General features: G+C 42.7%; 1 pseudogene; it reads right to left on the bottom strand.

Annotated features, from left to right (window-relative positions):
• Nucleotides 1-982: 982 nt before the first annotated feature.
• On the bottom strand, nt 983-5,342 carry LOC138035010 (D-inositol 3-phosphate glycosyltransferase-like; annotated as a pseudogene).
• Between the last annotated feature and the right edge of the window lie 442 nt (nt 5,343-5,784).

The following is a 5,784-nucleotide window of genomic DNA, read 5'->3' as shown; positions in this document are numbered from 1 at the left end:
CGAGACGTCAAGTTTTATAAAAATGCGTTGGAATACAATGTTTGTCACCGCTGTTTGTGTTATTTTTTTAATCATACATGACAAAATTACTCGATTCAGTTTGGCTGAGAGAATTGCTGTTTTTTGTAACAGAGTGCAGAACTAGTTAATTCGGTGCAATTTGCTCATAGAATTCTCGCTTTTCGATTGGCCAATGAGCAAGCAAAGTCAAATGCTAGCCCTGGATGACGCTTTATGGCACAATTTTTCCGTGATTGCGTCATACGCGCTCGCTGCTTCTGCATGGTCATCTCGAATTTTTTCGTGTATCTCATTTTCAAATAAGCAATTTAGAATAAATAAGCCCTTGTAATTTTTTTCAAAGACTACAAATTGCACTCGCCCTACGGGCTCGTGCTTACTTTTATTATTCCAAATTGCACTCGAAATCATGTTATTACCTGGTAATAATATACATGCACAAATTTCAGAGTGTTAATTGACTGAGAGCACGTCAATCAATTAATCCCAAACAGAGTGCAGATGGTTGAAATTAGTAGGATGATGAAGGTGAAATTTTTGTATGTATATCATTAATAAGTAATCACATGATTTTTTCTCGTGCAATTTGGAATAAATAAGCAATTATAAAGTTTTCCAAAGACTGCAAATCCTTTCGGAGAGACTGGGAATGAGGAAAACACAAGAGGAGAGGTGCCCATTCTTCCTCGGTCAAAAAGCAAAGTAAGTTGCCTGCGGAGGAGGCTAGGGCTCACTCGTCCATATTTATTGCAAGAAGCCTTCGAAATCATGTGATTACCTGAAGGCTATACCAATCAAATGCTAGTCAGACAAATTTACTCATGCTTTTTTACAGCAAAATACACCCTGGATCCTGTGATTACCTTGACTTCATTTTATCGAAAAGTAGGTTATCCAATTCCTTTCATCCTAATTCCCTCCCCCCCCCCCCCCCCCCACCCCCATTTTTCCGTCTTTTTCCTTATAGGCTACCTGACTGATTGTCGTAAACTGCTTTGTTTTCAGAGTGTTCGCCAGTTTGTCTCCTGTCTTCCGCCCTTGAAGAGTTCTGAGCTTCATGACAACCACCTACAAACAAAAAAATGATGGGAAAAATGTAGTAATAATCTATGGTCTCAAGTTTAACCGCGCCTTCCGATTGACAATCTCTCCCATTTTGATCTGCGTCGGCGGCTTTTTTTTCACGAACATCGATTGTCATGCAGATGGTGGATTCATACAAGGCAAAAGACAACAACAACAAAATTTTACTAAACTCGTGAGAAGCGAAAGCAGCCAAATATCGAGATAAGGACGGCTAAAGACATTAGGGATAGAGCTCGTGTAAAACGTCGATGTCTGCAGATAGGCAGATAGGAGGAAGAAAAGTAGGCCAAGAAATATTCCATATGGTCTTCAAATCGATAGCTGCATATTATTCAATTCATACCTTGTACCAGGTACATCATCTTTTTAACAAGATCTTTGCACTGCTCAGACCAGCTATATTTCCTTCCATAGGAGTCACGCAAAGTCTTAGCCTCATCAAGCCTTGTCTGCCTGTTTTTGTTCCAGATTTCCTTGATAGCTGCTGTCCACGCATTGGGATCCTCAGAGTCAATGACGAATGAAGAACCAAATGGTACATTGCACAGGGCTTCTCCAAATCCCGAGTTCTTGCTGACGATCACAGGTAGCCCAGCTGAAAGAGCCTCCAGACCTGTCAAACCAAACCCTTCTGTTCGAGAGGGCATGAGTGCAACATCTACCTCACAGAATAATCGCCTCAAAGCGTCTCGGGTTTCCACATAGCCTCTTACCCTAAGGCGGATTTCGGGAATACCAAACTCAAGCAATCGTTTTGCGATCTCCCCATGTTTTCCATCGGGTGCTCCAACAAAATTAGACAAGTGTCGGGCAATGCCGCAACAGATGTTGCTGCAATGTCAAATCCTTTTAACTTGAAGTCTTCAGCGTCTCCCCGACCAAACACTAAGACACCGCAGTGCTTTCCGTCCTCAGGGACTTGTTGAACATTGACAAATTCATCAAAAATACCAGGAGTGAAGTCGAAAACATCTCGATCTTTTTGACAACTGCGGAGATATTTGCGGAAGGCGTCTGCCAGCTTGGGCCCGACTGCTACAACAAAATCCGCCATCTCGCACAGCTTCACTTCGGTATTGTGTTTCTCTTCGCCCTTTGAGATTGGATTCTCATAACTTTTGAACATGCCTAGTTCCTCTGGGTCAGTGTGTACTACTTGAACCCACTGACATTTGTGAGACCTGCGGATAGCTTGTGCTTGGTGACCAAGTTTCACTCCATGACCAACTATGACGTCCATTGGCAAATCCTCTGGTGGAAAGCTGAGCCATTCCAGCTCTTCATACCCAGGCAGTGGTGTTGCCTCACGAATCGTTATGTCATGGCTGAGAGCTACCTCCTTATCTTCGTTGGAGCATTTTGGTAAAAAGTAAGAGATCTTGACATCAGGTAATTTAGCTAGCTGAATGGCCAACTCTCTGTTTATGGTCGAGAGTCCACCTTTGGTTGATCCCCACTCTGAGGCTAAAATGAAGACTTGAACCGGTTTGCCTTTGCCAAACGACTGGCAGTGTTCTTGAGAGCACTGGCTTGAGGTAGTTGCCATAGTAAAAAGTGCTGTTTAGTCTGCAACAGGGAAAGAAATACATACATTTGACGCGGAAGGTCGACTAGTCCACCAATAAAATGGAGCTTACATCGCAGCTAAATGGTAACTTTGATAAATTGGAGATAAGCAGAATACCCGGCTACGCAGCCGCGTGGCTACTAAGTGGCTAAGTGAGTGACTAAGCGAGTACGCTGCAAACCAGCAAATGAGTAAATTATTGTGGCTACACGGTTACTTGCCTTCGTGGCTACGCGGCTCCGCATCTTTGCGACTACGAGGCTATGCATGTAAGTTTCCATTGTACTTCCTAGATCAGTGACGATCATTGCTATGGGATGCCTTATCTCTTTTGACGCTTTAAGAGCGAGGTATACCATGAAGTATTTTTTTGCCATTCTTTGAACTTAGCCATGTAGCTACGTAGCCCGCACGTAGCCGCGTAGCCACAGTTTCCGTGTTTGCGCGTAACAGTAATATAACAAAGTAGCCGCGTCGCCACGTAGCCGCAATTTCTCGAAGTGTTTCAGAGTGGCCAGGTATCTTACAGTTAAGCCGTCAAATCTTTAAGTTGTTAGCTTAGAGTATCAGCTGAGGCCTGGTCTTTGTAAGGGAGGGCGCTACAGTGTCAAATACAGTTGTTTCGACGTCGAGGAAACAGGCAGATCAGATTCCTTACCAGGTTTACCAGTTTCAGCAAATGGACTCCTTAATTGTGTGGTTAACAGTTAATTGTGTGGTGAACAGTAGTCCATTCACAAAATTATTTCCACGTCGACTACTCATGCTGAATATCGTCCCATATAACTGTGTGAAACGGGGCCTACGGTTTATAGTTTCTTATTTGAGAAGACTTGAAAGTCTTACCATTCGCAGATGGAAACACAAAGGCAACACTTTCTCCGCAGTTTTTTTGATCCGGCCGGGATTCGACCCGCGACCAACCACGTGGTAGCTTGATGCTCAACCAAAACAGCCACCGGTGCGCGGTGAAAGGCGATGAAACGTGTGATGTGGACTTTATGGCCTTTTTACACTAGACCCGCATAGTGCGTCCAGACGACTTCGAGCAATCTATCTTTATGCGTCTTTTAGTCGTCATTTAATACGTCCTGAATAAAGATGGGCAAGAGACGGACTCCAGACCAGACTCAGTAAATTGTTTAGTGCGGCTTTGAAGACTCATTGCACTGAACGATGTAGTCCGTCCAGCGCATAATGCATCTCTCGTCCAAGACGAAGTAAAAACGAACTAAAAGGCGCGTTAAAATAATTGCCCAAAGCCGTCCAGACGCATTGTGCGTCTGTAGTATAAACACGGCCAGTTAGTTTGTTTGGCTATTTCAGAACACAGAGAGCAGTAATTTAAGGCGATCATACTCATACTCACAAAGATCTACGTAGGTCCAGCTGTATGAAAGACGAAGTGTACCATCAAGCAGAGTTTTTAGCAGGCACTACAAGAGTCACAGCGATGATCGATGGAAACGCGGCCCGTCAAAAACTATGCTTGATTGCGCGGGTGTATTTTGGCTTTCATCCAGCTGGCCGTACTTCTCTAAAAGTGTGATCGCCTTGAAATACTTAAAATTAAATAATTAAAATTAAATCATTACTTCCACCATCACACTGCTTGTTTCCTCGTCGGCCGAAAGCTTGAAATGTATTTGACCCAGCTCGTATCCCTCTCCCACTCAAAGACCAAGCTAGAAAAACAGTTATTCAACAAGGTCAAGTTTGGTTAATGACTTGTAAGATTTCGGATAGATGGCTGAAGGAAACACACACAAAATAAAGAAGAAAAGGTAATTGACTCCGATGACCAGTTTGATTCAAGTAAGAAAGTCGTTTTAAGTCAAAACCAAAGCGTCATGCCTGTCATGCAGGTAATGCAAATCTGTAGCACACTGAACTGTGACTAAAAAATTTATTTGCGGATATTTTAATTTTGTTAGGGAACAGCCAGTCTGTTAATAATGCGACACCAAAAGTCCATTTTTGGATTCTAAGAAAAAAAAAGGACGTTCTAAAACGAAACTAAATGAAGATGTACAGATATTATTTTCTTGGGAAGACATACGCACGTACAAATTCCTTTTCTAGACATGCATAAATTGAAAAGAGTAACATAAAAGTTCCCAACCAGCCTGCTCTTGTGAGACTTCGATTCTGTCAAGGGAAATCTTTGATCCGTGGGCACAAATTGTTTTACGTCCCTAAAACGAAACGAAAATGAGCGACTGGTTCATGTTACATTCCCAAAGGATTAATTTGAGATCGTGTGCGATTGATTTCAATTTGCTGCATGATTCATTCCCAGAGACTCGAATGGAAGTCTGAACCGAGATATATACCTTCAACGCAGCCAAAGACGAATAAACTTACCGAAAAGTAATAGGCTATTTCACAGTGTGGATGTAACAAGCCCTGTTGATCAGCTTTGGAAACTTGGCATTACTGTATTCACAAGTTCACCGCTAAACGAAATATTATTTCCGCCTCAAGTGTATTTTCAATTTTGCTCCTCTCTTGTAACCTGTTAAAGCCTAGCGCATTTACCTCTATTTCGATTTTGAGTGCTAAACCGATGCTCGGACGAGCTGATAAACAAACAAACCTGGTTCCGATGATCACAAAACACTCTACTTCGTCTTAGTAATAGGAAAACAAACAGGAGACACTTCTTGACCCTATCCATGGAGGCGGAAATAGTGCAAATGCACAGATACTGGACGGGAACAAGTACGTCACTGAATCGGAAAACAGCGCGAGGGCAAGTTTAAGTAGGGAGGGGCCGGGGAGATCAGAGAAGCAGTTCAAGAAATGAAACTAATTACAAAGAATGGTTGTCCAGTGTAATCAGATGTCGTCGTACCAAGCTTAATAGCGGTACATAACCGAAGTTCAAGTTAACTCTCATTGTACCTGAAGAAGGCTAGTTTGGCCAGCCGAAATATAGTACACCACTAAAATCAAATCTACGTTGTGTCGGCTCTTGCTCAAAATATTTAGCTTCTCAACTTGTAATTACTCCGATCCGATCAAGCCACTAATCCAACGTACATCGATAGAAAGATTGTCCACGGTTGCTTCCTTCAAAACTCCGAAGTTTAACTCGCTTTGCGGCTCTC

Source organism: Montipora capricornis, unplaced genomic scaffold, assembly GCF_036669925.1.
Source record: "Montipora capricornis isolate CH-2021 unplaced genomic scaffold, ASM3666992v2 scaffold_241, whole genome shotgun sequence".
NCBI classification, from domain to species: Eukaryota; Metazoa; Cnidaria; class Anthozoa; order Scleractinia; family Acroporidae; genus Montipora; species Montipora capricornis.
This window is presented reverse-complemented; position numbering and strand designations above follow the sequence as displayed.